This window comes from Oryx dammah, unplaced genomic scaffold (genome assembly GCF_014754425.2).
Source record: "Oryx dammah isolate SB20612 unplaced genomic scaffold, SCBI_Odam_1.1 HiC_scaffold_29, whole genome shotgun sequence".
Taxonomy (NCBI): domain Eukaryota; kingdom Metazoa; phylum Chordata; class Mammalia; order Artiodactyla; family Bovidae; genus Oryx; species Oryx dammah.
Genome location: NW_024070213.1, coordinates 55,481,187 through 55,495,557, shown reverse-complemented (window position 1 = coordinate 55,495,557; position 14,371 = coordinate 55,481,187). Strand labels below are relative to the sequence as shown.

The window sequence follows — 14,371 nt, the reverse complement described above, 5'->3', positions numbered from 1 at the left end:
AGAAGGCTAAAGGTTTTTGAAAGGTTCTATTTAGAAGCTCTACCCTTTCATTTTAAAGAAGTTCCCAGTGGTAGGAAACCACTGAGATAAGACACGATTAGCCCATGAAGTTCCCTGCCAGGTGGCCTCTCCTCATTTGGCTTGCATTCTTCATGACATCTTGGCTTTTCATCTTATTTAGAATGCTCGTTTTGAGAGTTGTTCTTTTATGATCTGTCAAGAGCTGGACATTGTTACCTCGCCTACTTTCTGTCATCTCGGTGTTTGAGGCTTTGATCCTGGATGCCAGCAACAGCCTGCAAAGAGCAGCTTATGGGGCTTTGCATGCAGAGAGTCCTGGGGCCCTAGAAGGACTCAGCAGATGGAACCTGCGGACACACATCTGAATGGGGAGGAGGGTTCACGTCTCCTGCCTCTTCTTAATACCATCCCCACTATTTAAGATGGGAGGAGAGTTACTGTGAGAGCAGGAGATACAGGACCAAAAGTGATACCAGAGTCGGACCAGAGAGGCTTAGGTGACATGCCTTTCCTTCCTCCTCTGAGCCAGGCCTGCTGACCCCAGAGATGCTGCCTGGCATGTAGATCCAGGGACGCTGCTTAAAAAACCCGAAACCCCAATTAGTCTCTGGTTACAGAATATCATCATCTTCACAACTGGGGAGGCCAGTGCCTGGCACACTGCAGGCATGCAGGGGATGCTTGTTTGCTGAATGAATGAATATCTAAAGGCCAAGCTGGAGTAATAACACTACTAATTATGACTATAGGTAGCATAGCTACTGTTAAGTGAGGACTTTGTAGATATTAGGCACTGAACCAACCAATAAAGTTTACCATAATCATCTGCAGTGGAATATCATTATCCTCATTTTGTAGATGAGGAAACTGAGGCTCAGAAAGGTTAATCTGACATCACAAGCTAGAAGGTTACAAAGCAGTGGTATGAACCAATATTTGTGACCTAAAAGTCTATGTTCTTTCAAACTAATTTGAAAAGATTTATGCACCCCAATGTTCACAGCAGCACTATTTACAATAGACAAGGCATGGAAGCAACCTAAAGTCCATCAACAGATGAATGGATAAAGATGTGGTATATAAGGGATTAATCATTAAAAATGAAATAATTCCATTTTAACATGCATAGACCTAGAGATTAGCATACTATGTGTAGTAAGAGATAAATATGGTATCACATATGTGGAATCTTAAAAAATGATACAAATCAACTTATTAACACATACATACTACTATATATAAAATAGAAAAACAAAGGCCTACTGTATAGCACAGGGAACTATACTCAGTATCTTATAATAACCTATAATGGAAAAGAATCTGAAAAAAGAATATATATAAAAGTAGATGCCTAGGCTGGTAACTCTGACTCAAACTGAATCTCTTAACTTTGTATCAATTCTGCCAATCCACTGTATTTTATATAAACACCTGGAATATTGTGAGTCAACTATGCTTCAAAAAAGGTATGTTCCCACCCTCCCCATGTGTGGTAGCTTGTCTCCAAGGTGGCAGCCATCACTCTTCTGCTTCCCTCATGCCACAGTGTTCCCACTGAGAGGCCTAGTCTGTTCTTTCACCTCCTTGAATCTGGATTAGCTATCCTGACTTCCCTAACTAGCAGAATGTGCAGAAGTGACATGCTGGGACTTATGAGAATAGATTGTGAGAGTCTTGCAGCTTCTACCTGGACCTCATGGAACACTCACTCTGAGGGAAACCAGCCACATAGAAAAACATCTCATCTTGAGATTACCACACTGTTTCTCCAAGCTGGCCAGGGGAAGAGGTTGTTTGTAGAGAAACAGCAGTTGCAGCCATCCCACGCCAGGCTCCAGATAAATGAAGTGAAGGAGTGACACCAGACAGTCAAGCACCAAGAGATGCCACACCCAGGATCCCAGACAGATGGCCCCAGTGGAGGCCCCAGATATCATGGAGCAGAAGTGCTCTGCTCTGCCCAGATACCTGACTCTCATTTTATCATGATAAAATGGATGTTGTTTTATAGCACTAAGTTTTGGGCATGGTTTGCTAAATAAACAGCAATAGATAACTGGAATACTGTGCAATGCTAAGGAAGGCTGACTAGACCTCATTCAGGTGGCAGGAAGAGGAACCATCAACCTGCAAGCGGGGATGAACAGTACAGTCATGATTAGCAAGCCAAATCCAACAAAACAAAGTTCATGTACCATGACCAGGTTGGCTTCACTGCAGGGTCAGTCACTTGGAAAGTTCAACATACACAAATTAATCAATGTGATATAATACATCAACAAAAGATTAAAAACCACACGGTCATCTCAACAGAAAGAGCATTTGATAAAACTCAACAATATCCATTTATGATAAAAACTCTTATGGAAGTGGGTATAGAGGGAACATACCTCAACATCATAAAAACTATGACAAACCCATGATCAACATAATAATAGTGAAAAGCTGAAAGCCTTTCTGCTAAGATCTGGAACGAGTATTCCTGGGTATCTCAAGAATACCCACTCTCACCTCTTCTATTCAAGTTAGTAAGTCCTAACCAGAGCAATTGGAAAAGAAAGAAAAGGTATCCAAATTGGTAGGGAAAAGGCAAAATTGTCTTTATATGCAGATGCATACTATATATGCATACTATTCATGGAAAACCCAAGATTCCACTCAAAACTATTAGAACTGATAAATTCAGCAAGGTAGCAGGATGTTAAGAGTAACATAAAGAAATGGATTGCATTTCTTTGCATTTCTTTACACTAACAATGAAGTATCAGAAAGGGAATATAAACTATCTCAACATTACATCAAAAAATATTTAGTAATAAACCTCACCAAGAAGGTGAAAGACTTATATGCTGAGAACTACAAAATGTTAATAAAGGAAATCAAAGACTATTCAAAGACATGGAAAGATATCCAATGCTCTTGGACTGGAGTTAAAATGGCCATACTATCCAAAGCAATATACAGATTTAAAGTGATCCTTATCAAACTACCTGTGACATTTTTCACAAAACTAGAATAATCCTCAAATTTATATGGAACCATAAAAGACTCAAGATTGCCAAAGCAGGAAACCTAATTCTCCCAGTCTTCAGGCGATACTACAAAGCTATAGTAATCAAAAGTGTGGTATTGGCACAAAAACAGACATATGGATCAATGGACAGAATAGAGTCCAGAAATAAACGCATATACTTACAGTCAGTTAATCTACAGCAAAAGAATCAAGAATATACAATGGGAAAAGACTATCTTCAGCAAGCACTGTTGGGAAAGTTAGACAGCAGCATTCAAATCACTGAAGTTAGAACACACATCATACACAAAAATAAACTCAAAATGGCTTAAAGAAGTAAAATATAGGTCGTAACACCATAAAACTCCTAGAAGAGAACACAGGCAAGACATTCTCTGACATAAACTGTATAAGTGTTTTCTTAGGTCAGTCTCTCAAAACAACAGAAAAAAAAGCAAAGATAAACAAACGGGACCTAATCAAACTTCTAAGCTTTTCAGAGCAAAGGAAACCATAAACGAAATGAAAAGACAACCTACAGACCAGGAGAAAATATTTGCAAAATGATGCAACCCATACGACTTGACTGCCAGAATATAAAAACATCTTATACAACTCAATAATGAAAAAAAAAAAGAAGCCCAATCAAAAAGTAGGCAGAACACCTAAAAAGACATGGTCCTCAAAGACAACGCACAGATGGCCAGTAGGCACATGAAAGATGCTTAACACTGCTAATTGTTAAATGCAAATCAAAACTACAGTGAGGTACCACCTCACACAAATCAGAATGGCTATCATTAAAAAGTCTATAAATAAATGCTAGAGAAGGTGTGGAGAAAAGAGAACCCTCCTATGGTGGTTGGTGGGAATGTGAATTGGGATAGCCACTATGGAAAACAGTATGGAAGTTACTGAGAAAACTACAAATAGAAGTGTATGACTCAGCAATACCACTCCCGTGCATCAGTCAGTTCAGTTCAGTTGCTCAGTCCTGCCCGACTCTTTGCAACCCCATGAATCGCAGCATGCCAGGCCTCCCTGTCCATCACCAACTCCTGGAGTTCACTCAGACTCACATCCATCAAGTCCGTGATGCCATCCAGCCATCTCATCCTCTGTCATCCCCTTCTCCTCCTGCCCCCAATCCCTCCCAGCATCAGAGTCTTTTCCAGTGAGTCTATCCAGACAAATATATAATTCAGAAAGATACATGCACCCCTGTGTTCATAATAGCACTATTCACAATAGCCAAGACATGAAATAACCTAAATGTCCACTGACAGATGAATATACTGTACATACAAGAAGATACTATACATATATACAATGGTAATACAGCTCAGCCATAAAAAGAGTGAAATAATGCCATTTGCAGCAATACGAATGGACCTAGAGATTATCATACTAAGTGAAGGAAGCCAGAAAAAAAAGTATTTATATGTAGAATCTAAAATATGACACAAATGGATATATCTATGAAACAGAAACAGACTCACAGAGAAAACAGACTTGTTGCCAAGGAGGAGGAGGACAGGGAAGGGAAGTATGGGGAGTTTGGGGTTATCAGATGCACGCTATTATAGAAAGAATGGATAAACAAGGCCCTATTGTATAGCATGGACTTCCCTGGTAGCTCAGCTGGTCAAGAATCTGCCTGCAATGCAGGAGACCCTGGTTCAATTCCTGGGTCAGGAAGATCCCCTGGAGAAGGGATAGGCTACCCACTTCTGTATTTGTGGGCTTCCCTTGTAGCTCAGCTGGTAAAGAATCCACCTGCAATGTAGGAGACCTGGGTTTGATCCCTGGGTTGGGAAGAACCCCTGGAGGAGGGCATGGCAACCCACTCCAGTATCCTTGCTTGGAGAATCCCCATGGACAAGAGGAGCCTGGTGGGCTACAGTCCATGGGGTCACAAAGAGTCAGACAGGACTGAGCGATTAAGCAGGCACTGTATAGCACAGGAAAATATATTCCGTATCTTGTGATAAACCATAATGCAAAAGAATATGAAAAAATATAAACTGAATCACTTTGTTGTATAGCAGAAATTAATGCAACACTGTAAATCAATTATACTTCAGTAAAATTAAAACAAATAACAGTACACAGTCCCAGGAGGTCAGAGCCTCTACCTCCAGCCCTGACCTTGGGAAAGCTAGCTGATACTTGTGATCCATTGGGTCACAGTAAGCACCTGGGTATCCCTTCACGTGCTGGCCCAAACCACAGAGCTGACAACCACACTTTCATCTCTAGTTGCTACTTCGCTTGGGCATAAATCCAAACTCATTTAGTTTTATGTTCACTACCTCCCGTCCCTCAAATGCTATAACCGGCTTGTCTCTGACCCTAGCTCCTAGCTTACTGGAAAATACCTGCCTTGGCCTTTCCAGCGCGACTCTCTTTTTGAGGTCACACTTATTATAGCAATTGACTTTGAGTACTGTCTACCGTACACAGACTGCAAAGAAAGAAGGAAGCCTGTGTCACTGCATGTGTCTCAGGGCTGGCGTGGGGGAGGTGACTACTGGGAAGAGTATGCTCTGAGCCTGTTTTCTTCTTTCAAAATGGGGATAGTAACACATGATGTATGCACCTTACTGGATTACCTTGAGAATTGTTCATAATAACATTCACCTTAATGACAATACCAGCTAACGTTTATTATTCACTGTGTGCCATGTTGCACATGGACTGTCTCATTTAATCCTAACAGCCACCCTGTGGAAGTTACATTAAACAGCTGTGGGGCCATTATCATCTCTGTTTTGCATGTCAGAGAATTAAGCTCAGGAAGGTTAAATAACTTGTTTATGAAGACAACACCTGGCTGAGCTGGGCTCTAAATCCAGTTTTCCCGAGAGGCTGTGCTCTTGACCACTGTACCTTAGAATTATACTTAAGATTGGCTCAGATGGTAAAGAATCTGCCTGCAATGTGGGACACCTGGGTTTGGGAAGATCCCGTGGAGAGGGAAATTGCACCCACTCCAATATTCTTGCCTGGAGAATTCCACGGACAGAGGAGCCTGGTAGGCGACAGTCCATGGGGTCGCAGAGTCAGACATAACTGAGCAACTAACACTTTCACTTCCTTTCTAAATAGAAGACTTCTGCATATCTAAATAGACATTAAAGAATACATACAGATGGCCATTGCTGCTGCTGCTGCTGCTAAGTTGCTTCAGTCGTGTCCGACTCTGTGCGACCCCATAGACAGCAGCCCACCAGGCTCCCCCATTCCTGGGATTCTCAAGGCAAGAACACTGGAGTGGGTTGCCACTTCCTTCTCCAATGCATGAAAGTGAAAAGTGAAAATGAAGCCGCTCAGCCATGTCCAACTCCTAGCGACCCCATGGACTGCAGCCCACCAGGCTCCTCTGTCCATGGGATTTTCCATGCAAGAATACTTTAGGCACATGAAAAGATGCTCAACATTGCTAATTATTAGAGAAATGCAAATTAAAACTACATACAATGAGGTACTACCTCACACTGGTCAGAATGGCCATCATTCAAAGTCTACAAAGAATAAATGCAGCAGAGGGTGTGGGGGAAGGAAACCTTCTATACTGTTGGTGGAATGTAAATTGGTGGGTACTATGGAAAACAGTATGGTGGTTCCTTAAATAATTAAAAATAGGGTTACTATATGATCCAGCAATCTCACTGCTGGGCATATATCTGGAGAAAACTGTAATCTGAAAAGATAACACGCACCCAATGTTCATTGCAGCACTGTTTACAATAGCCAAGACATGGAAACAACCTAAATGTCCATCAACAGATGGATGGATAAAGATGTATATATCTATATACATCTCTCTAGATATAGATATAGATATAGATGGCTTCTCTGGTGGCTCAGACAGTAAAGAATCGCCTGCAATGCAGGAGACCTGGGTTCTAAGATGTAGTGTGTGTGTATATATATACACACATATACACACAATGGAATACTACACAGCCATAAAAAGAATGAAATAATTCCACTTGCAGCAATGTGAAAGACTTAGAGATTATCATACTATGAGAAATAAGTGAGAGAAACTCAAATACCATATGATATCACTTCTATGTGGAGACTAAATTATGATACAAATGAGCTTATCTACAAACAGAGATAGACTCAGAGACCTGGAAGACAGATGTATGGTCACCAAAAGGGAAAAGTGGGCTGCAGTCCACGGGGTCACACAGAGTCGGACACGACTGAAGCGACTTAGCAGCAGCAGGGGGAGGAATAAATTAGGGATTTGGGATGAACAGAGTCACACCGCTACATATAAAATGGACAAGCAACAAGGACCTGCTGTATAGCACAGGGAACTAGATTCAGTATCTTATAATGAACTATAATGAAAAAATATATGTATAACTGAATCACTTTGTTGTACACCAGAAACTAATACAACATTATAAATTAACTATACTTCAATAAAAAAATAGAAGACCTCTTCAAACTGCTAAAAAAGAAAAAATCTTAACATTAAATACAGAAGCTCCTGGGTGATAGATGTATCTTGGCTGGGTGAGGGTCTCATGCTTGGAGGGTGTCTCCAGTCAGGTGTTCTCTAGGCAGAGGGTGTTCTCTACAATTTCACATGAACTGTTAACACAGGGATTCTCAGCTGGTGGCCCTGCCCCTTGCATGGTGAGGGATGATATAGGGATGAAAGGCAACTCTTCCTCTCCAATGGAGTGTCTGGGGTGAAGGTAGGGAATCTCAATTCAATGGGGACACCGTCCCAGAGGGCACATTACAATCTCCAAAGGCCTTCCCCTTCTCCACTCCCTAGGATTTTGATATGTGGATTACATTAGAGGGCCACCATATTTTAAGGACAGATTTTAAGTATAATCCAAGGATGCAAACTTGTTATTCTATGGAAACTAGAGAGGTCTGCAGGCCAGCCTGTATTTACTGTGAGCTTCTTAAGGCAGTCAGGACTGGCAGTTGAACGTCAATCACCATGAATATTTACCAAGCTACTTCCTTATGTCAAGGGCTGAGTCCTTGGTGCCTGGCCTCTAACAGGTGTCCAGGAACTGCTCCCTGAATGATGTCAGGGAGAGGGAGTTCAGGATACAGACAAAGAGGTATCCCTTACCGACCCCCTGCATCTCATCTGGCACTCTCATCAATTTGGTGTTAGAATAACTGCTGCATAGACTATAAGTAGTCTGTCCCCTAGGAAAAATTCTGGCCACCCAGGTAAATAATTTATATTAATTGGCACATCGCTAGGATTTGTCTGTGTTGGAAACTCCTGGTTTGAAAATATTTTGGGCTCAAGGGTTCAATGGCATATTCACAAGAATATTCATCACAGTGTTAAAAATGTCCTTAATAGGGAATTGATTAAATATATTACATAGATCTACACAGGGGCTACTAGGCAGCCATTTAAGATGAAAATGGAGGCATTTAAAAGACTGATTAAAAGACTCAGTAAAACTTATGTATACATACAAACATAGATGGTATCTATGTGCATATAAAATGGATATATATTAAAATGTTATTAAATAGATTGCCAGGAGAAATATCAATAACCTCAGATATGTAGATGACACCACCCTTATGGCAGAAAGTGAAGAGGAACTAAAAAGCCTCTTGATGAAAGTGAAAGAGGAGAATGAAAAACTTGGCTTAAAGCTCAACATTCAGAAAACTAAGATCATGGCATCCGGTCCTATCACTTCATGGGAAATAGATGGGGAAACAGTGGAAACAGTGTCAGACTTTATTTTTTTTGGACTCCAAAGTCACTGCAGATGGTAACTGCAGCCATGAAATTAAAAGACACTTACTCCTTGGAAGAAAAGTTATGACCAACCTAGATAGCATATTCAAAAGCAGAGACATTACTTTGCCAACAAAGGTCCATCTAGTCAAGGCTATGGTTTTTCCAGTGGTCATGTATGGATGTGAGAGCTGGACTGTGAAGAAAGCTAAGCGCCAAAGAATTGATGCTTTTGAAGTGTGGTGTTGGAGAAGACTCTTGAGAGTCCCTTGGACTGCAAGGAGATCCAACCAGTCAATTCTGAAGGAGATCAGCCCTAGGATTTCTTTGGAGGAAATGATGCTGAAGCTGAAACTCCAATACTTTGGCCACCTCATGCGAAGAGCTGACTCATTGGAAAAGACTCTGATGTTGGGAGGGAATTGGGGGCAGGAGGAGAAGGGGGACGACAGAGGATGAGATGGCTGGATGGCATCCCTGACTCGATGGACATGAGTCTGAGTGAACTCCGGGAGTTGGTGATGGACAGGGAGGCCTGGCGTGCAGCAATTCATGGAGTCGCAAAGAGTCAGACATGACTGAGTGACTGAACTGAACTGAAATGGTTATCATTGAGTGTTGAGGACAGTTTTTTTTTTAATACTTCTTTGTATGTTTTGAACTTCATTCAAATGAAAATGAATAATTTTACAATCATAAAATAATAAGCTTTTACATTTGAGAATTAAAAATAAGAGAAAATCTAGCTCATCTCTATCACCTGCCTCTTTGTTCTTTGGCAGAGAGGGCTGGGACATCTCCAGGCAAAATCCAAACCCTGTTTTTTGGTGTTTCATGACTCACCCCCATGAACCAGTGGCGCTGGCCATCCATTTGGCCAAAAGTCTCATTTAAGCTCTTCAGTTTTCTATTGGATGCCAATTCTAGCATCTGCTCAGCTGAATTTTAGAATACTCAGTTCTTCCTTTAACCTGAAACCCCAATACCTCGACTCCAAGTCCAGAGCAAAAAGTCAACTCTTGTGTTCAATTTCTATCAAACCTAGCTGGAAAATGTTCTATGTGGACATTAACTTATGGACACATAGTCAATCCACTTTTGTAGCTGTGCTAGTTTTGATCCCTGCACCAAATGAGACCACCTGTGAACTTGAACCACATTCTACTTCCTCCCATATAGATGATAAAGCAGTAGTAACAACTATCACATGACTTTGCCAAGTACATCCCAGAGATGAGCTAAATGCCTGATGCAGATTATCTAACCCTCACAACAACTGTGTAGAGGAGGACTTATCTCCATTTTATGTGTGAGAAATTCAGGATTAGTGAGATTAACTTGGCCAAGTTCACACAGCTAGTAAGGGAAAGGGCCAGGATTCAAACCCAGATCTGACTTTAGATAAGACTTTTGTGCCACTAGGCTGCCCTGCTTTATTGCTTTCATGAATCTGCTGGTGTTCTGCCTCCACTTGCACTGAGGGACCCTCTGAGGAACCATCTTATGTTTTGGAGATTTGGCATATGAATGTTCCTGAAGACACCATCACATAATATCCCCTCTTGGAGACCCAGGAAGAAAAGTTCTTCCACCATCACATCAAAAATAATAAAATACCTAGGAAAAAACCTAAGGAGGCAAAACACCTGTACTCTGAAAACTACAGGATGCTGATGAAAGAAATAAAAGATGACAGAGATGGAAAGATACACCATGATCTTGGATTGGAAGAATCAATATTGTTAAAATGACCATACCTCCCCCAATGCAATCTGTAGATTCAATGCAATACCTACCAAATTACCAATGGCATTTTTCACAGAACTGGGAAAATTTAAATTTGTATGGAAACACAAAACACCCCCAAACAGCCAAAACAATTGTGAGAAAGAAGAACAGCGCTAGAGGAATCAGACTCCCTGACTTCAGACTATATGACAAAATTACACTAATCAAAACAGTGTGGTATTGGTACAAAAACAGATTAACGCATCAGAATAGAGTCCAGAAATAAATCCACACACTTATGGCCAATTAATCTACAACAAAAGAGAATATAAAATGGAGAAAGGACCGTCTTTTTTAATAAGTGGTGCTGGGAAAACTGGGCAGCTACATATAAAAAAAATGAAATTAAAACATTCTCTAATACTATATACAAAAACGAACTCAAAATGGATTACAGACCTAAATGTAAGACTAGTATACTCTAAACTCCTCGATTCTATAAAATTCCTAGAGGAAAATATAGGCAAAATACTTTTTGACATGAATTACAGCAACATATATTTTTTTGATTCATCTCCTAGAGTAATGGAAACAAAAGCAAAAATAAACTGAACCTAATTAAATTTAAAAGCCTTTGCATATAGCAAATGAAACCATAAACAAGACTAAAAGACAACCTACAGAATGGGAGAAAATATTTGCAAACGATGCAACCAACAAGGCATTAATTTCCAAAATACACACAAAGAACCCAATCAAAAAATGGGCAGACGACTTAAATAGACATTTCTCCAAAGATGATATACACATGGTAAACAGGCACATTAAAAGATGCTCAACATCACTAACAGAGAAATGCAAATCTAAACTACAATGATGTACCACCGCACACTGGTCAGAATGGCTATCATCAAAAAGTCCACAAATAATAAATGCCGGAGAGGATGTGGAGAAAAAGGAACCCTTCCGCACTGTTAGTGGGAATGTAAATTGGTGCTGCTGCTGTGAAGAACAATATGGAGCTTCCTAAGAAAAAAAAAAACAAACCTAAAAATTGAGGTACCATATGATCCAGCAATCCCATTCTTGGGCATGTATCCAGAAAAGACAGGGACTCTTAATTTGCAGATACATGCACCCCAATGTTCAAAGCAGTGCTATTACAGTAGCCAAGACATGGAAGCAACCTAACGTCCATTGATGAATGAAGATGTGGCACTCGTATACACACACCCTCACAGGACTATTAGCCATAAAATAATGAATGAAATAATTCATTTTTGAATGAATAATGCCATTTTCAGCAAGATGGATGGACTTGGAGATGATCATACTAAGTGAAGTCAGACAAAGACAACTATCATATGATATCACTTATATGTGAACTCTAACAAAATGATCCAAAGAACTTGTTTACAAAACAGAAATAGACTCACAGACATAGAAAACAAACATATGGTTGCCAAAGGGGGACTGGAGGGGGTAAATTAGTAATTTGGGATTAACAGATACACACTACTATATATAAAATAAATAACAAGGACTTCTACTATATAGCACAGGGAACTATACTGAATATCTTGTAATAATTTATAATGTAAAAGAATCTGAAGAAGGATATATGTTCAAGGTCTCCAGAAAGAAGCCACATTTCTCCTTTAGCTGTATCTTGCTTCTGTGTCTTATTTTTTTTAAGACTCAGGGTAGGCTTCATCTACAACTTGCTTCACCCACGTCTTGAGGCAAAAATAACTGAAAATATTCTGGGCATGTTCACAGAATTCATTGACATCTCCTTAGCTCTTCCTAGTTAGTCTCTCAAGTAAAGTCAGAAATTTCATCTTGGTAAGTTATATTTACAGAATGGACTTCCTGGGTGGCACTAGTGGTAAAGAACCCACCTGCCAATGCAGGAGACCTAAGAGATGTGAGTTCAATCCTTGGATCAGGAAAATCCCCTGGAGGAGGGCATGGCAACCGACTCCAGTATTTTTGCCTGGAGCATCCCATGGACACAGGAGCCAGTCTACAGTCCATAGAGTTGCAAAGAGTTAGACACCACTGAAGCAACTTAGCACACGCACATTTACAGAAACAAACACTGCTTAATCACAGGACTTCAGCATTTAGAAATTAAGTATTAGGCATCCTGCTAAAATGAATATCTAGTTCAGGGCTGACATGGCAACTGGATAAAACAGAGAGCCTCTTTAGGGCTAATTCCAGCTAACTAAAAGTCATGAAATTAATGTTTCTCTCTACATGGAATAGGGGTCTATGCAGATATTTTTGAAAATACATAAAGAAATTAAAAAATTCTACTGCTGGGATACAGCCACTGCTACATTTTGGTTTGTTTTACATTTGTATATATCCATGATTACTTTTATAAGCTATATGAATATTTATAAAAACAAAATTAGAATGATACTTTATGTGCAATTTCACGAGTTGCTTTTTCATGCAACATTAAATCATGAATGGTTTTTGCATGCCATTAAATGGTCTTCAAGAACCAGATTTTTTAAAGGTAGCAGAGCATTCCATTGCATCTACTAAGGTTTAAAGTCTGCCTCACCCCGAGTCCATGAGGGTCAGCAGCTCAGTGAAAGACAGAAAGGAGGTTGGGCCCCAGCTCAGTAAGGCAGGACTTGCTTTCTCATAAAGTTCCAGGTTCTCTGCAGCATGCACGCCCTGTGATCACCTGTTCACACGGAACCACAGCCCACAGAGGCTGGACAGCAGGCCTCTCACACCTTCGCCAGAGGGGCTGGCCTGCCTGGGCAGAAGGGGAGCATGACCCATCTCTGTCGTGTCACTCAGCAGAGATTTGGAGAAAGGGTGTGCAGGAGGGAGGTTTGCTAGATTTCAACTCCTCCCCACTCTTCAAAAATAAAAGCTCCAAGTAGAAGCTACTGTAAACCCTTCACCAACTCATGATGCCTCTGAAAAGGGGCACTTACCAATTTAAGACCCTTTTCACTTACCAAATTTTAACCCTTCTGAAAATCTTTCTCAAAGGAAAGTCAGTTGATAAAAATGAGTTTTTCTTTGCTTATGGCAGATGCCTGTCTAATGCCTGACCTCATCTGTCCAAAGTGCATTAATGAATTGTCACTGCTCCAAGAGAACCACATGTTTTCACACCAACTCAACATTCAAACTCAATCCCCTGCCCTGGGTGCTCCCGCTCTGCTGGGGGCTGGCACAGCCTCATGGACAGGATTTGACTGCAACTGTCTGTTACGTCTAAAACTCAATATTAAATAAGATCATGGTTTCCGGTCCCATCACTTCATGGTAAATGGAAGGGGAAAGGTGGAAGAAGTGACAGATTTCCTCTTTGGCTCTAAAATCACTTTGGACAGTGACTGCAGCCATGAAATTAGAAGATGGTTGACGGTTGCTTCTTGGCAGGAAAGCTAAGACAAATCTAGACAGTGTGTTAAAAAGCAAAGACATCATTTTTCCAACAAAGGGCCATTTAGTCAAAGGCTGTATTCTTTCCATTAGTCATGTATGGATGTGAGAGCTGGACCACAAAGAATGCAGAGTGCTGAAGAATTGATGCCTTTGAACTGTGGTGCTGCAGAGGACTCCTAAGAGTCCCTTGGACAGCAAGGAGATCAAACGTTAGTCAATCCTAAAGGAAATCAGTCCTGAATATTCATTGGAAGGACCGATGCTGAAGCTCCAATACTCTGGCCACCTGATGAGAACAGCTAACTCATTGGAAAAGACCCCGATGCTGGGAAAGATTGAAGGCAGAAGAAGAGGGTGAAAGAAGATGAGATGGTTGGATTGCATTACTGATTCAATAGACATAAACTTGGGCAAACACTGGGAGCTGGTGAGAGGTA

At 40.7% G+C, this 14,371-nt stretch overlaps 1 protein-coding gene across 8 annotated transcripts in view; it reads right to left on the bottom strand.

Moving 5' to 3' along the window:
• Positions 1–14,371, bottom strand: part of ANKS1B (ankyrin repeat and sterile alpha motif domain containing 1B) — a 1,164,007-nt gene that overhangs the window by 7,120 nt on the left and 1,142,516 nt on the right. The window lies entirely within an intron of this gene.